Source organism: Nerophis ophidion, linkage group LG25, assembly GCF_033978795.1.
Source record: "Nerophis ophidion isolate RoL-2023_Sa linkage group LG25, RoL_Noph_v1.0, whole genome shotgun sequence".
Taxonomy (NCBI): Eukaryota; Metazoa; Chordata; class Actinopteri; order Syngnathiformes; family Syngnathidae; genus Nerophis; species Nerophis ophidion.
In genome coordinates, this window is record NC_084635.1 from 15466722 (window position 1) to 15485240 (window position 18519).

Sequence of the window (18519 nt, forward strand, 5' to 3'; positions counted from 1 at the left end):
TGTACGTGGGCTAATTGGAAGGTCACATGGAGTTCGGAGCTCTGTAGCAACTGACCGTGCAGAAAGTCTTTGCACTATGCACTTCAGCATCCGCTGACCACTCTCTGTCAGTTTATGTGGCCTACCACTTGGTGGCTGAGTTGCTGTTGTTCCCAAACTCTTCACTTTTCTTATAATAAAGTTAACTTTGGAATATTTAGGAGCGAGAAAACTTCCCGACTAGATTTAATGCACAGGTTGCATCCTATGACAGTTCCACGCTGGAAATCACTGAGAACGGCCCATTCTTTCCCAAATGTTTGTAGAAACAGTCTCCATGCCTAAGTGCTTGATTTTATACACCTGGCCAGGTGATTAGGACACCTGATTCTCATCATTTGGATGGGTGACCAAATACTTTTGGCGATATAGTGTATCTAGTCTGGCGATAGAAAGAGGGTGTTCCGAGTATAATTGGTTATCTACAGATTACTCAAAAACGATCTGATAACATGGGATAACTGCCAGATTCATTTTCAGGAGCAAAATATACATAAAGAGAACTCATTAGTAAAATGTCGGTCATGTGGACACTATGGGTCCTTTCATACAAGAATTTATATCTGATCTGTGATGGCCCAAGCAAGCTGGGAATAACTGCAACTACTAAAGATACAGTTATGGAATAAAAAGCCAAATTAAACGTGTGTCCATAGAGCATTGGGAAAAGAGGCTATTGGCTCCTAAATTGGGACACAGGCTTACTGTACTGTGGAAGTCCAATTGACAGGCTGGCAATAAACAGATCAATGCAACAGACTGGAAAGATGTGCATGAGTGACCTTTTAATGGATATCTGACATACTGTGTGCAAGGCCAAACACTTTCCCAACATGGATGCTATACTGCAGCAAACATGAATAATCAAGATATGATTTGATATATATCCACCGGTATGTGTGAAGATAAGGTGCACTAACATTAACAACTTTGAAACTGCACTCTCACGGTTGTGTTGGATCCACTATGGATTGAACTTTCACGGTATCATGTTAGACCCACTCGACATCCATTGCTTTCGGTTCCCCTAGAGGGGGGGGGGGGGGGGGTGTTGCCCACATATGCGGTCCTCTCCAAGGTTTCTCAGAGTCATCATTGTCACTGACGTCCCACTGGGGGTGAGTCCCACTGGGTGTGAGTTTTCCTTGCCCTTATGTGGGCTCTACCGAGGATGTCGTTGTGGTTTGTGTTGTGGTTTGTACAGCCCTTTGAGACACTAGTGATTTAGGGCTATATAAATAATCATTGATTGAATTATTGCTGCTGATGTCATGTCTTTGTGATCACGTTTTGTTAGTTATGTTCTTTTGGTTTAAGACTCTTTGTAGTTCCTGTTTACGCTCCCTTGTTTGGTTACCATGACGACCAATTAGTTCACCTGATTCACTTGGACTCACGCTCCTGATTTGTTTGGACTCACGCACCTGTCAGTAATCATGTCACTATTATTTAAGCTTGTAATTGCCAGGCAGTCGGCAATTACAAGCATAGTTCACGCGGGCCTGATCACGTCACCACAAGTACGTTTTTGTTTGTTAAATGCCACAGATAGTGTCTTTCGTTTTTATGTCCACAGCTCTGGCTTTGTGCTAGTTTTCTTTTTTTTTGTTTTATTAGCCAAGTTTGTTTTCCGCCTTGTGCGCGCCTTTTGTTTGCACTTTTTTCATAGTGGTTGATTAAACATGCCTTTACCTTCACGCCATGTCCGGTCCAGTTCCTTTGCATTCCGGGAAAACAAACCACATCATAGTTTACGTTCTGACAGCTGATGTAAATGTGTGCTTCGTGCACCCTTCATTAGCCGCGGACCGGGTGGGAGGGAGAGACAGGGGGGTGGGGTGGCTAGGTGCTTAGTTTTTTGTTTTTTTTTCATAAAGAAATCATGTGTGCTTATGGACTGTATCCTTGTATTGGTCTATATTGATATCTAATGTATATATTGTCTTTTTTATGTTGATTTGATAATTTAAAAAAAATAAAAAAATAAAACATTATTTTTATTTTTTTACTCTTGTGCGGCCCAGTACCAATCGGTCCGCCGACCGGTAACGGACCGAGACCCGGTATTTGGGGATCACTGCATTAAACCATATCTAATTGTCTTTACAATCCGCAAAGTATGTGAACACATTGTTTAAAGTTAAAGTTAAAGTACCACTGATAGTCACAAACACACTAAGTGTAGTGAAATTACCCTCTGCATTTGACCCATACCCTTGTTCCGCTACTTGGGAGGTGAGGGGAGCAGTGAGCAGCAGTGGTGGACGTGCTCGGGAATCATTTTAGTGATTTAACCCCCAATTCCAACCTTTGATCCTGAGTGCCAAGCAGGGAGGTAATGGGTCCCATTTTTATATTCTTTGGTATGACTGGACAGGGGTTTGAACTCACGACCTTCCAGTCTCAGGGCGGACACTCTAACCACAAGGCCACTGAGCAGACAACACAAAATGCCGCAATTTCAGTCAGCCATTTTGAGTATTCCACTGCGAATTCCTTCGGCTATTTTTGGAGATTGACATCACTGCAGTAACACTTCTGCGCTCGGACCATCGTATTGAAATAGGCAAAAATTTGAAAGAGATGTGCCGTTTATCATTCACAATTTTTATGCAAGACAAAAACATATGCTTGGCGTTTTTATGCATTTGAAATTGTAAATAAATAGCTAACAATTGAGTCAACCGATCAAAAGGCCCTCTGTTACGCTCATTATACCCTCTCTAAAAAATCTAGAAAGCGCTAACTGTCAAGACGTGGGGGGGTCGCAGCTTGCTGCGGGGTTTGTTCTCCCGGGATGCAAATGGACCATTCCAAACCAGGCGTGACGGTAGGAACATATTTAATTATTTTTGGACTCAAGGATACAAACAAAAGGGCGCACATGGCGAAGGTACAACTTCACGAATGATACTAAAACTAATACTTAGAACTATGGCCGAGAAAGAAAACTCGCTAAACTGTGGCATGAATAAACAAAACTTTCTTGGCAGAGCATGAGTCAATGGCATGAACAGAGCAAATGCAGAGTAATGTCGCCAGGACGTCTAACTGGCAAAACAGGCTTAAATAATAGTCTGATTAAAGCAGGTGCGTGATCCGAACACATGAGACAGGTGAAACTAATGAGTCGTCATGGTAACTAAACAAGGGAGCGTAAACAGAAACTAACAGGATCCAAAACTAACAGAAAATAACAAACTACAAGTTCCAGACCACAGATCATGACACTAACAATATGCCATTTACATGTCATGACCTGAAATAAACCAAATGTGAGTGATATTGTTATCATAAGCGCCAACGTAGACGGACTATTTTAGCAGCGCACTGATAGCAGCGGGCTAATGCTAGCTTACACTGCTATTGTTGACACACTGAGCAGGCGGCTGATTCTGGTTCATCTCAAACTTCCTAAAAGTAAATTGTCGATTATATTCCATGCATCCCTCACCTGGTCGTAGACAAATGTGGCCTCTGGACTGACAGGCTGGTCGACTTTTAAGTCGACGAGATGCCGAAATAAACTCCAAAACACGCTTTTTGCAGGAACCTTTTTTTAGCCCTTGGTGAAGATTGTGATTGGATCTAAATCCAATCGGAATTATGTGAGTGTCCCATCGGTCGGTATACCAGCGTGAGTGGAAATATTCATATAAGTGTTTGTTTTATTTTGGTTAGTTTGTACTGTATGTTTCACACCTAGCGATGCTGTGAAATCAATAGTTTCGCAATGAATCCATCTAAAATTTATTACTCGTCCTCTTTGTGTTCGGGCTCAAAAATGTAAGGTTCTGGATCATAATTTTTCCAAAGGTAATCGTTGTTGGCTCTCACAAACGTCTGCTTGATTATCATTGTTGTTGGCGGGGAAGGGATCTGTGGTCCCTACCACAACGATGACGTGACTGGCTTCCTCATTATCTCTCAAAATAGCTCAGGAATCTCAGTGAGATTGATACTATTTTGATCATATCTATTTACTGGCAAACTATGGAAGTCTTTTGGTTTCAGAAATCAGATATATATTATAACAGCTTCAATATAGAGGCAACTTTTTTTCCCCCCGCTCTACTGGTGCTTTAACACAAATAGGCACTGCAGAGGTTGTTATTCAATCTGCTTAAGTCGGCATCCCTCGGAACATCTGTTCTGGGTATATAAAAAAAAAAAGGAACATCTGGCACTGGACCTTCACAATAGAAATTGTGTCAGCATGCTCTGTCACAGTTTGGATTGCTTCACAGTAGGTGTCTACCACTCGGTGTAGAAAAACACATTTTAACAAGTTTTTCTTAAAATAAATTTTTATGCAGTATTTACGATTAGGGCCTTAATAGATTATAAAACAAAATACAAAGAGATAAAGTTGTAATATTAAGAGAATAAAGCAAGGAAACATCCATTATATGCAAGTACTCCGCATTGAATTATATTACAATTACCCGAAGGAAAATGACAAATTCGTGAAACTGTCCTAATTTAATGTGAAAGTTTCCACTTCAATCACATACGGATTGTTTTATTAGAAATGTTAGCGGTGTATAATGCTAAATAGTACAATGGAGCTCGTAAATCCACCCCGCAAAGGAGGATAGTAACGCAATTACTCTCTTTACAGTAATTTAACATTACATTGTACTTTAATGCAACATTCATTTTGCTTTTACTTGAGTATTTTTACTCCATCAAATTAAGTTTCATTGTAATCGCTACAATAATTTGTATCACCATGATAAAAGAAAATGTTATGTAACACAGTGGTGAACATGCCCTTTCCCAACTACTTTGGCACGTGTTGGAGTCATGGAATTCTAAGTTAATTATTATTTGCAAAAAAAAAATTATGAGTCTGAACATCAAATATCTTGTCTTTGTAGTGCATTCAATTGAATATGGGTTGAAAAGGATTTTCAAATCATTGTATTCCGTTTATATTTACATCTAACACAATTTCCCAACTCATATGGAAACGGGGTTTGTACAAATAAACCACAACAAATAATGCAAGGTCTTGTAGCAATAAGCCAATATTCCGATCTTGTAATGGTGTAGTTACAGGCCATCCAGATGGTCTGGTCCATGTTCTCTGGTTGGTATGTTTTCACTCCATCACTCATGTTGTGAGTGCCAAAAGTCGGGTTACAGAGAGTACGACGGATTGATGAGGCCAAGACAAGTACAGAGCGTTCTTGTATCGGTTGCTAAAATAGAAGATGAGGATGTCTTGGCACCACATAATAATGTGATTTGCATCTTGAAAGCATTTCAACGATAAAGCGGCATTTCCTACAAAAAACTATTTCAACACACGTCACTACTTGAAATTGAAACGGATCAGCGATCAGCATTTGACTTGTTTTGGAACTCAATTTCTGAAATGATGTGATTAACTATTTGCCCGAGCCATATCTCTGGTCTTATTCCACGGACGGATTTTATAATCTGATCAAAGTGCTCCTTCATCTCCTGATCCTTGGGCCTGGTGCAATTTGGCTTCAATAGTTGAAGCACTGCCAGGGGGAGATTTTTATTTCAGAGCAGATTAGAGCTATGTGCCATGTTAGAAAATCATGTTCCTGTTGCGGGTCGTCCATCTACCATAACACGTCTTTGCCTATTGGTTCTTTTCAGACATTTCTGCAGTGTAATAATGCAATGGTTACACAAAACTTGATTTTCCGATGGTGAGGGAGTGTAATCTGTGGCAGGTGGCAGCCTGTTCCAAAAATGTTTTTATTAAAAGTCACCGGTACTATTGTGCCTTTCCATTTGGTTGGCAAGTGTTTAGTCAGAGGAATTTATATTGCTGGGAAAAGCCTCCTCTGCTCTTCCTCCTCCCTGTCTGTTTGTTTCATTAAATATTTCATTATTCCTTACCGTCTGTCGCTTGTCTAACTCTTTTAGGGTTTCCTCCTTCTGCCCTCGTCACTACAATGCAAAAAAAAAAAAACAAGAATGAAAAAAGTCACAGTTTAAGCAAAACTAAAAATATTTTCCAAAATAGACTAAAATATCTTATCTCGCATATTTATTCGAGAAAAAATATCTTACATTAAGCAAGTATATCCAGCCCGGGGGTCAGCAACCCGTGGCTCTGTGGAAAAAGATGGGGGAAAAATATATTTGTTGTTTTAATAATGTTTCTGTAGGAGGAAAAACATAACACAAAACCTTCCTAATTGTTAGAAAGGCCCACTGTTAAATATGTTTGTTTATGCTTCACTAATGACAGTATTTGGCCAGCGCAGTTGTGTCCTACTCATTTAAGCGGTCCTTGAACTCACCGTAGTTCGTTTGTATGTACAACTTTCTCCGTCGCTGCAACAGAAAGACGCGGCGTTGTAAGCCACTCCTTCTTTGTCTCGTTTTGTCCACCAAACGTTTTATGCTGTGCGTGAATGCACAAAGGTGAGCTTTGTTGATGTTATTCACTTGTTTGGCGTGCTAATAATCCATGCTAACATGCTATTTAGGCTAGCTGTGTGTACATATTGCATCATTATGTGTTCTGATCCGCTGCCCGGATCACGTTTTGATTTAGATTTTTGAGTCTTTTTGTGTTTTCTGTTTTGGACTCATTCGGTTCCGGTTTGTGCTCCTCTGTTTGTTTCCATAGTAACTCATTATTTTCACCTGCCGTACCTGTGTTTTCTGATTACTGTCTTTATTTAAAGGCCTACTGAAACCCATTACTACCGACCACGCAGTCTGATAGTTATGAAATATTAACATTGCAACACATGCCTATACGGCCTTTTTAGTTTACTAAATTACAATTTTAAAATTTCCCGGGAGTTTCGTCCTGGAAACATTGAGTAATGATGACGTGTACGCGAGACGTCGCGGGTTTTAAGGAAATATGAGCGCTGCACACACACACAGCTGAATGTCGTCTGCTTTATTGGCATAATTACACAGTATTTTGGACATCTGTGTTGCTGAATCTTTTGCAATGTGTTCAATTAATATTGGAGAAGTCACAGTAGAAAGATGGAGTTGGGAAACTTTAGCCTTTGGCCACACAAACACACGGTGATTCCTTGTTTAAAATTCCTGGAGGTGAACAATATTATGGATCACAGCGGTCAAGCGAGCATGAATCAAGACGGAATGTCAACCAGCAGGTTCCGGTGAGAAAATTGTGGTTAAAAAGTTGCTTCTTACCGGAGAAAAACTGAGCTTGTGTGCTCCATAGCTGCCGTCGACTTCCCTGAGACACTGCGCGTCAATTGACACCCGTGGAGACACCCTTCCGACTATCAGGTACTATTTAACTCACTAAAAGACTAGCAACACAATAGAAAGATAAGAGATTTCCCAGAATTATCCTATTAAATGTGTCTAAAAACATCGGAATCCATCCCAATCGCGTTTTTTCTTTCTAGCCCTTTCCCTATAAATATCCTCAAACACAAATCTTTCATCCTCGCTCAAATTAATGGTAAAATTGTTGTTTTTTCGGTCCAAATAGCACTTTTTGTTGGAGGCTCACATTATAAACAATGTGAATATGTGAGGAGCCCCCACACTTGCGACGTCATCGTCTGCGACTTCCGGTAAAGGCAGGGCTTTTGTCTTAGCACCGAAAGTTACGAACTTTATCATGGATGTTCTCTACTAAATCCTTTCAGGAAAAATATGGCAATATCGCGAAATGATCAAGTATGACACATAGAATGGACCTGCTATCCCCGTTTAAATAAGAAAATCTCATTTCAGTAGGCCTTTAAACCTGCCTTTTCCGTGCATTCAGTCTTGCTACCTAGTTTGTGTTCGCACAACAGCGACGACTTTGGTTACCAAGTTCTGCTTATGCTAGCTTCTATGCTACCCCTTTTGTTCTTTCTAGCTCCCATGTTAGTTCTGCTCGTTTTTGTCAAAGTCTGATTTAATTTTTAATAAATCATTGGTTTCTTACCTTCACGCTGTGTTCGAAGCCCGACTGCATCATTGGGAGAACGACTCCGCATCACCATGCGCCCCAAGGGTTACAATTATGCCTCGTGTGTAGGTATATTTGAGGTCATTTAATGTCCTTTAGTTATGTCCTCTGTGTGTTTAACTTATATTTGCATGGCACATGACACATTATCTGTATGTAATAGTGGCTGCATTTCTGATTGTGTGCCATGTTGTTCCAGACCACAGCAAATGTTACTATGTTGTTCCAGACCTCAGCAAACGTTACCCAGACTCATATTGAAGTCACACGTAAAAATGTGATAATTTGAAGAATTCTAGCCAAGCAAATTTTGCTTGCTCTTATCTGCATTTGTTTTTCGTTGCTTGAAATAAAAAAAAGTTGTCTCCTTTTTAAAATAGTTTGATCTTGTTTCAAGTATGGCTGTTTTTGCGTTGACTTGTTCTGGCAGTGCCCATCTGCATTCATGCCTTTTTTCCCCTCTTTTTGTCACATGTCTTCTTCTGGTACTTTGTGTTTCCTCAGTAGGGTTGCCTCACCTTAAGTCTGCAACCCCCCGTTTGGAATGTAAAAATCACATTATTATGCTCTAAAAAACATTGGCCCTAACTCCTGAGGGAGACGGGCAATTATTAATTTAGATCTTTCTCCTGAATGATTGACCCTGCAGTTGCAGTGTAAAAAAGCAACAAACGCATGTTTGTGTTGGACCTGATGGATGGGGAAAATTTGATTCTAAGCGCACCTGTGAGAAACAAGGAAGAAAAGATATATTACTGTTATGACCTGTAATGGCTGGTCATGTCTTGCTTTAGTTTTCTTGTGGTTTTCCTGTGTTTAAGGTTTATTTCTGTTTCTGCGCTTCCTTCATTGTGTACCTCTGCTTGCTTGGGACGAAGTTTCAACACATCGGTTTCTGTTTCTTGATTGGTACACGCACAGGGGGCCAATCGCAATCGTGTTCCTTTTTTGGACTCTTCTCGCCTTCCAGTAGGCACGGGATTCTTTTTCGCTTTGTGCGACTGTTTTGATTTCTTTGTTCGCCATTGGCAACTAATATGATTTGAATGTTTTCACGTTAGCCTTAAGCAACGACCATGTTCCGCTGTGCTTAGTTTGCTCTTAGTATTCCGCGCGCCACGACTCTGATTTTGCCCCGTTTATGTAATTAAACCATCCTTTTACACGGATCTTGGATTCACAAACACCTCACATTGACTAACCGCAACAACATCAGTTGTTTGACGGAATAATAAACCGCTTTTGCATTAAAACATAAGGTTTATGCATATTGCATTCCTCTGAATGCTGTGTTTTGAAGTCTTTTTTTAAACAGTAGGCCATCTGTGTCATCACAGATTGACGGATGTACTAATGAATTGATTAACGTGGACCCCGACTCAAACAAGTTGAAAAACTTATTCGGGTGTTACCTTTTAGTGGTCAATTGTACGGAATATGTACTGTACTGTGCAATCTACTAATAAAAGTTTCAATCAATAAATCAATCAATCAATAAATGTGGCCATTTCCAAGCACCTATTCTAATGTGCTAAGGTTGTTTAGCAATGCCTGGAGCCTGCGGTGTCTTCCCTTCTTGTTCAATGCTTCCCGCCTGCTCTGATGTCCATATAATAAAAATGTCCATGTTTGCTTATTTTTCCACGACATTCTACACAAGACTGTTTTGTCAACATGGATCTGTACTGCGCCATTGTGACATTCCTACTTGGTTTGAGGAAACGCAAGATGGATTATGAGAAAGTTTTATTTCGAGGCATGTGCATATTGACGGTGATGAACGCTCTGACCTCCCTCCTCCCTCAACAACACCTGGCAGTTAAACTTTGCCTGCACTGCCTGCAGAGTGGCCCCAGGCCTATAGACACAACATTACACCCTGGACAATGAGCATATGCATAACCCCCCCAACTCCCACTCTATGCCTTTACTATTGCTTGAATCCCCTTCGGTGCAATGGACGACTGAGTAGCGCTTATACAGCAGCAGCCAGCCTCCGTAGCTCCCACTCACTCCCCTCTGTTGCAAGTTTTGTTGATTCTATGTAACATGTTTATGTGTGCTAGGGCTATGAGTTTTTTTCCTTGGCCTCAGTCTGGAACCCCTCTCTGTAGTCCAGCCTTTGACAGAGGTGTAAAACCTCCCTGGTTTCATGACCCGTCATGACAATTATTATCAGTTTCTTGTGTTTGATTTTGTTTTATTTCATTTCCATCGCTCTTATTTTTGTTTCCATATCCTGTTTGCCTCCCTTTTGCCACTACTCCTGCCAGATCACTGGCTCGCTCACCTGTCCCCAACTGGCAATCAGCATGCACCTGTTCTTGATTGGCAAACAGGATACACCTGTTCTTGGTTGCCAATGATGATATACAATTGCAGCAATTTAAATACAATAAAAACACGGTTGTAGTGAGTAACTTGGACCAGTGCAAACTAGGGTTGTACGGTCTACCAGTTTTAGCATAGTACTGCGATACTAATGAATCATTTTCGGTACTATACCGCCTTGGAAACGTACCGGTCCTGATATCAACTACAGGCACGTATCTTGTCGATACTACTATGATATAGTCGATATACTTTGGCATCACAAAATCTTTAATTTTAAAAAAATTCATATTATGTTTATAAACTCAGTACACATGAGGACTTTGAATATGACCAATGTATGATCCTGTAACTACTTGGTATCGAATTGATACCCAAATTTGTATTATCATCCAAAACGAATGTAACGTATCAAACACCAGAAGTGATTATTACGTTTTAACAGAAGTGTAGATAGAACATGTTTAAAGAGAAAGTAAGCAGATATTAACAGTAAATGAACAAGTGGATTAATAATACATTTTCTACCACTTGTCCCTAATAATGTCGACAAAATAATAGAATGAGAAATCACACAATATGTTACTGCCTACGTCAGCAGACTAATTAGGAGTCTTTGTTTGTTTACTTACTACTAAAAGACAAGTTGTCCAGTATGTTCCCTATTTTATTCAAGGACATATTTTTAATGTACCCTAAGATGTTTCGTTAAATAAAGCCAATAATGCGGGGGTTTTTTGGTGGTCCCCTTTATTTAGAAAAGAACCTATAAGTATCGAAATAATTTTAGTACCGGTACCAAAATATTGGTATCGGGACAACACTGGTGTAAAACACAGTGCATTAAAGATGTTTACCTCTTATAGGCCAGTGTCCACTGCAGGGAACATCTGTAATTTGCATAACAGGGTTGTTGTTTTTTCAGAAATGTGTAACTCTGACAAAAGAAATAGATGGAAAACAAATGTCCACTACAGATAATTATGGTTTTCAAAAGAGGAATAATTCTGAAGGGAAAGTCCGGCTTTCTGGTTCTTAGCTTTTTGGACACGTGGCCCCCAGAACAATTCAACAAATAGTCATGATACAGTGATATCATTATAGTATATTAATATTAACCTTGATATGTTGGGATTTTGATTCAATTGTGCATATATTTTGCCAGATCTACTGTCTGTCAAAGTTAGTTTGTGGCGAACCCCAAGATGCAGAGATGGAGGCAGACATGGAGTGAGAAAACATAATTTTATTCAAAACACTAAGACAAAAACAAAGGGTACAAACAAAAAGTGCGCACGTGGGCGGATAACAAACAAAAAGGCCTAGTGTGGAAGCTAGCAGGTATCAAGCAAGAAACAGAAGTCGTACTTATAATATGAAAACAAACTGCGAAGCAGAGAACAAAAGACAGTAAGCAACAAACCACTATCAAATATAGCTTACCGCAACACTGCATTGACACGATTGGATACGATACGACACGACAGGTAGCAACGACAAGAGCGACCTCGACATGACAATAATCCAGCACTGACTGGAGGAACAAAGCAGGTACAAATAGGAGCCGGCTGATTGATACCAAGTGTGGCCAGGTGCCAATCAGCCGCAGCTGAGGGGAAAACAGCACACAGGGAGACAAACAGGAAGCTGAACCAAAATAAGAGCGCTGACAGGAACTGAGGACAGGAAATACTAAACACACACAGAGGAAAAACTAAAACACAAAAAAACTGTCAGGGGCAAGCCTGACACTGTCTCCTTATCAGTACACCCTATGTAATAATGAGGATGAGACAATAAAAATAGATAAATAGATAAAAATTGTATTATAAACTATAACTACCGGTCCAAATTACAGAATCTTCCAGTCAAAAATCCCAGAAACTTGTTCCTGTGGCAAAATAAGAACTATTGCAGCCAAGCTGCGACGCTTCCTGTGGAAATGAGTAAGAAGCCAATTTCCCACTGAGAGAACATTTGGCCGAAAGAGAAAGAATGTCTTTCTTTTTGTGAGATCTGCTCCTCGCAGCGGTGGGAAGTCACAATAAATGACTGTCTCGTGTCACAGTGAGGGGCACCAGGAAAGAAAAAAACATGACAGGATGGCTTGACTGGAACTTTCTGTCTTTATGTGGCATGAATTGTAGCCACCCTGTGGATTTCAAGATGAATGTTAGCCTCAAAGGGTCCATGTATTGTTATAGCTTGACACTTTTTTGTGCCTTTTAAATGAGCCGATCGAGTCTATTAAGCGTATACAAACCTACAGTATACAATACCTACAAACATACACTTTTAATGGCTGCTTTCAAATGATTAATAAGATTATTCATGAATAATCACAAGAAATGACTTGCTGAAATAAAGCGATCATGCAGTGGACCATATATTTTTTGCCCGTTTTCATCATCGTGTGGTGGCCGGTAACCTGGGGTGTAGGATCATTTGTCTGTTTTTTTATTTTTTGATTATTCTTATAAGAGATGTCCGATAATGGCTTTTTTGCCGATATCCCGATATTGTCCAACTCTTAATTACCGATTCCGATACAAACCGATATATACAGTCGTGGAATTAACACATTATTATGCCTAACTTTGTTGTGATGCCCCGCCGGATGCATTAAACAATGTAACTTTACCATGAATTGATTAACGTGGACCCAGACTTAAACAAATTGAAAAACTTATTCGGGTGTTACCATTTAGTGGTCATTTGCACGGAATATGTACTGTACTGTGCAATCTACAAATACAAGTTTCAATCAGTCTGTCAAAAACAAGGTTTTCCAAATAACACAACTTCAACTCCAGTTATGGAAAAAAGTAACTACGTGACACTGCCATATTTATTATTGAAGACACATTGCATTATTTTTTTTAACATGCCTCAAAACAGATTGGAATTTGGGACATGCTCTCCCTGAGATAATCCTGATACCCGTTACAAGTATGGGAAACATGCCTCAAAACAACAGCTACAAAAACAATGAGGGCACACAGCTTCAGTCCAGAGTATACTCGAGCACACTTGCCAACCTTGAGACCTCCGACTTCGGGAGATGGGTGCTGGGCGGTATTGTAGCTTCCCGGAAGAGTTAGTGCTGCAAAGGATCCTGGGTATTTGTTCGGTTGTGTTTATGTTGTGTTATGGTCCAGATGTTATCCCGAAACGTGTTTGTCGGATATAGAGAACATACAAACCCTTTATTTATTGAATCAAAGATACTGAAATTCCACGACATAGTGGAATTGCAAACAGCTAAGATTATACACAAAGCAAACTACAACCTGCTTCCCAATAATATACAACAATTCTTCTCAACAAAAGAAGAGAAATATAATCTTAGAGAAAAATGTAATTTCAAACATTTGTATGCACGTACAACACTTAAGACCTTTAGTATATCGGTATGTGGAATTAAATTATAGAATGGATTAAGCAAAGCAATCAAACAATGTACTAATATGATCCACTTCAAGAAACTCTTCAAACTGGAAGTGTTTACAAAGTACAAAAATGAAGAACCATGATAAACATTCTGATTTTACTCACCCATTCATTCTCAAAGTAATCTGATTTATCTCATCGTATGGAATAAAATTACTTCACCAATTATTTATTTATTTATTTGTATTGTGATTACTTATTACTTATGAAGTATACATTGTGAATACATTGAGAACAGGAAGTGAACAAAAGTTTTAGCAACTGTTATGTAAAGAAAAGGGGTAAGATTAAATAAGCTCTGCTTCTTCCTACTCCTTTTCGAACATGTTGAAAAGAGAAAATGGAAATTGTGATGTATAATGTTGTATGCTTGCATGTTCGAAATAAACTCAAACTCATTCTTGTTTGGTGTGGGTTGACAGTGTGTCTGTCATGTCTTTGCGATCATGTTTTGTTTGGTCATGTTCTGTTGGTTTTTGGACTCTTCGTGCACTCTAGTTTTTGGCACCATGACAACCATTAGTTTTGGACCCACGCACCTGTCACTAATCATGTCTGTATTATTTAAGCTTGTAGTTGCCAGGCAGTCGGCCTGGCGTCAAACTCAACATTCCGGTTATGACTATACTCAATACTCTGATTTTGCTGTTCATGCCATTGACTCATGCTCTGCCAAGTAAGTTTTGTTTCATGTCCATAGTCTCTGCACATGTCTAAGTTTTGTTTTCAAGACACAGTTTAGTGAGTTTTTTTTAGTTCATGATTCATGTCCTCAAGTTTTGCCTTTGGTTTCACGTGCATTAGGCACGTTGTTTTTTGTTTCCTTATTCAATTTTTTTGCTTTTGATGTGAGCGCCTTTCATTTGGTACTTTTTGAGTAAAATATTAAATATGTCTTTACCTTCACGCCACGGCCGGTCCAGTTCATTTGCATTACGGGAAAACAAACCACACCACAGTCCTCGTTCCGACAAAGGCGCATATTTGTATCCGTGTTAAAGTTGTTCATACGGCCACCCTCAGTGTGACCTGTATGGCTGTTGAACAAGTATGCTTTGCATGTACTTGTGTGTGGAAAACCGCATATATTTTGTAACTGGGCCGGCACGCAAAGGCAGTGCTTTTAAAGTTTAATGGCACTCGGCATTTTAAAAAGTCATAAATTTTCCTTTTTGAAACAGGTACCGATAATTTTGAAACCGTTAACGATAATTTCCGATACTGCATTTTAAAGCATTTATCAGCCAGCCTCCCACGACCCCAAATAGGACAAGCAGTAGGAAATTTATGGATGGATGAAGAATTATTTTTTTTATACAAAATAAAAGGAACAATAAAATATGTAACTTCACTTTGGTATTTGAAAATTGAATTCTGATTTGATTTGATTTAATTTAATCCCTACCATGTATGTCCTGGTCAGGAGTCAAACAATGTCCGCTTCAATAAAAGAATAGCAAAGACTTTGACTGTGCAAGTCTTACTCAAAAACCATAACTACCTTTTTGAATGGAGCACTTTGTCACGGCGGGGTTTCCGCATGCTTAATGTGGGGTTGTTCTCCCAGGAAGGCAGAAGGACTACTCCGGACAAGGCGCGAAGGTAAAAACATGATTTAGTTCTCTAAACTCAAAGTAGTACAACAAAACAGAACACAAGGCCAAGGCACAACGTGCTGATCGCACTTGGAGCTAAAGCAAATACTTAGCATAGACTATGGCATGGAACACACAAGAAACTGTGGCATGAAACAAACAAGACTTACGAGTAGGTTGCGATAAGCAAACAATGACACCATTACGAGTGACTGGCAAAGGCATGCTTAAATAATGTCTCTGATGAGAAACAGGTGAGCATCCCGAGCACAAGAGCCAGGTGAAAATAATAAGTAGCTATGGTAATAAACTCAGGAGGTGCACAAACAGGAACTAAGGGAGTCCAAAACTAACAGAACATAACAAAAAACATGATCCGGACCACAGATCATGACACACTAGACTTCTTTGGTTTTTATTTGTCTTAGTTGTTCATATTTCATATTGCCATGTGGAGGTCAACTTGCTCCTATCTCGCATTTGACCATGAAGAGAGAAACCCAATCAATGAGCTTGTGGGCGGTCATAAAGGTCAAGCTTAAGGTCCGCGCGACTGTTTTCCGCTTGATGCTAGTGTTTGACTTGTCTCTATTCAATATCGAAACATCATTTTTGGATGTTTAAAAGTGCAGAAGACTACAAACTGCTTCCCAAATTGCATCCATGCTTACATTCCAAACAGTAACAGACCTTCAGGAGTAAAGGAGGTAGAAAGGTATAGATAGTGAGTTTGAGAAGAAGCGTTTCTCTTAAGGCAAGTTATAGAACAACACTGTTTAAATAAGCCTCATGCTCTCCAGAGCAGTCTGCCTTGCAGCCATCAATGCTATTGTGAAAACATGTTTCCCATGGTGGTCAGGAGGCTGCAGGGGTCCAGACACACTCTAAAACACACCAGACCAGGGGTGTCAAACTCATTTTAGCTCAGGGGCCGCATGGAGGAAAAACTGTGCACACGTGGGCCGGACAATTAAAATCATGGCATTAAAACTAAAAAAATAAAGACAACTAAAGATTGTTTTGTTTGTCTCCGAAAATATAACAAAGACATTCTGAAAATATTACATTAAAAATAAAGAAAAAAATACCGGCAGCGGCAACGTTTAGATCAGTGGTGTCAAACTCAAATACAGAGTGGACCAAAATTTAAAACTGAACAAAGCCGCGGGCCGAGGTTGAACAAATTAACCCTTTAATAGGGACCCAAACAAGTTTTGCATTGAATATTGACCAAGTAAGGCTTATATAACTTTATAGTGACATGCAAAATCCAGTTTCAAATAATAATAATTTGAAAATATCAATGGCATATCAAATAAAATAAAAACACAAATTCAATGCCTTTTTCCGGCGGCGGGTTTGAGTTGGGGCGGGGTTTGGTGGTAGCGGGGGTGTATATTATAGCATCCCGGAAGAGTTAGTGATGCAAGGAGTTCTATGTATTTGTCCGGTTGTGTTTATGTTGTGTTACGGTGCGGATGTTCTCCCGAAATGTGATTGTCATTCTTGTTTGCTGTGGGTTCACAGTGTGGCGCATATTTGTAACAGTGTTAACCTTGTTTATAGGGCCACCCTCAGTGTGACCTGTATGGCGGTTGACCAAGTATGCCTTGCATACACTTGTGTGTGTGTATGAGCCCCATATATTATGTGAGTGGGCTGACACGCTGTTTTTATGGAAGAAAAGCGGACGTTGTGACATGTAGAGAACGCCAAAAGCAGTGCTTTTACTGCACGCCCCCAATATTATTGTCCGGGTGGAAATCGGGGGAAATTCGGGAGGGTCACTGAACTTCGGGAGTCTCCCGGGAAAATTGGGAGGGTTGACGAGTATGAGTATTAGTGGTGAATGTGATGTTACAGCGGCGGGCCAGCTCTAATGTTAATTTGATTATGCCTCAAGGGCCAAATTAAATTACACAGTGGGCCAAATTTGGCCCGCGGGCCAGAGTTTGACACCCATGGTTTGGATCAATGAAGGAAAGAAGAAAGTGAATGAATATTTAACATTAAATACATTTATATATGCACACAAATTTGTTTTCTTTAGTATTTTTTTTTAATGAATTAAGTATTGTTTATGACAACTTTTTTGCAAAAAACAATAAAGAATGTGAGATAAAACAGGATAATGCTACATTTATCATTTGTTTTCCAAATGGTTACAAAAAAGTGGGACCCCATTTTTATGACTTGATGGGGTCCCTGCGACCCCATTTTGAATATTCCTAGCGACAACACTGATGGAGTATGGGTCCGTGCAAAACAGCAGCAGGCGGCTGTGGCCTGCGGGCCGGTTCTAACACTATATATTTATATACATTTACATATAATACTATACTTTATTGATACATACATATCAATAAAGTATTGATATGTATGTCGCGGGCCTTGACTTTGACATATCTGCACTAGACAATCATTTGGGAATAGTGTTTTTTTTTTTTTGGTTTGCTTTATTTACCAGTGCCTGCTTCTACAACACTATATCCGCAGGTTCTATTTCAAATAGTTTCAAATATTAATGGTGCAGAAAAATATATGTGTCACTCGGTGAGCAAAATAATATAGCTTTTTCATGAATATTTTTACATTTATTACAAATAAATCTGGGGTGCCGGAGTTTTTAATACAGTTTTTTTTCCAGGTTTTGGAGGTGCTTTCATAGAGGTGTAAAAACAACAACTATTCTTACTAATATATATATATATAGACAGTTTGAAAAATAAATAAATGACTAAATAAAAAAAATAAAATATTCAAAAATTCAAAAGTTTAAAAAATAAATTAAAAAATACAAACATATATAATTGTTTTAATTTAGTCATTTATTTGTTAAAAAAAAAAAAAAAAATATATATATATATATATATATATATATATATATATATATATATATATATATATATATATATATATAGGACAGCACGGTGGAAGAGGGGTTGGTGTGTCTGCCTCACAATACGAAGGTCCTGAGTAGTCCTGGGTTCAATCCCGGGCTCGGGATCTTTCTGTGTGACTGCGTGGGTTTCCTCCGGGTACTCCGGCTTCTTCCCACCCCCAAAAACATGCACCTGGGCATAGGTTGATTGGCAACACTAAATTGGCCCTAGTGTGTGAATGTGAGTGTGAATGTTGTCTGTCTATCTGTGTTGGCCC

The 18519-nt window shown here is 39.4% G+C and overlaps 1 protein-coding gene and 1 long non-coding RNA gene across 3 annotated transcripts in view; one reads left to right on the forward strand and one right to left on the reverse strand.

Annotated features, from left to right (window-relative positions):
- Nucleotides 1-18519, forward strand: part of coro2ba (coronin, actin binding protein, 2Ba) — a 158077-nt gene that overhangs the window by 48719 nt on the left and 90839 nt on the right. The window contains exon 2 of one of the 2 annotated variants that reach the window (XM_061887642.1): nucleotides 7238-7305. The exons of the other annotated variant lie outside the window; for it this stretch is intronic. The gene's annotated coding sequence lies outside the window, so the exon portion shown is untranslated. The remainder of the gene's footprint in view (nucleotides 1-7237; nucleotides 7306-18519) is intronic. 2 annotated transcript variants of the gene reach the window in all.
- LOC133543155 (uncharacterized) overlaps nucleotides 1-18519 on the reverse strand; it is a 144855-nt gene that overhangs the window by 33870 nt on the left and 92466 nt on the right. The window lies entirely within an intron of this gene.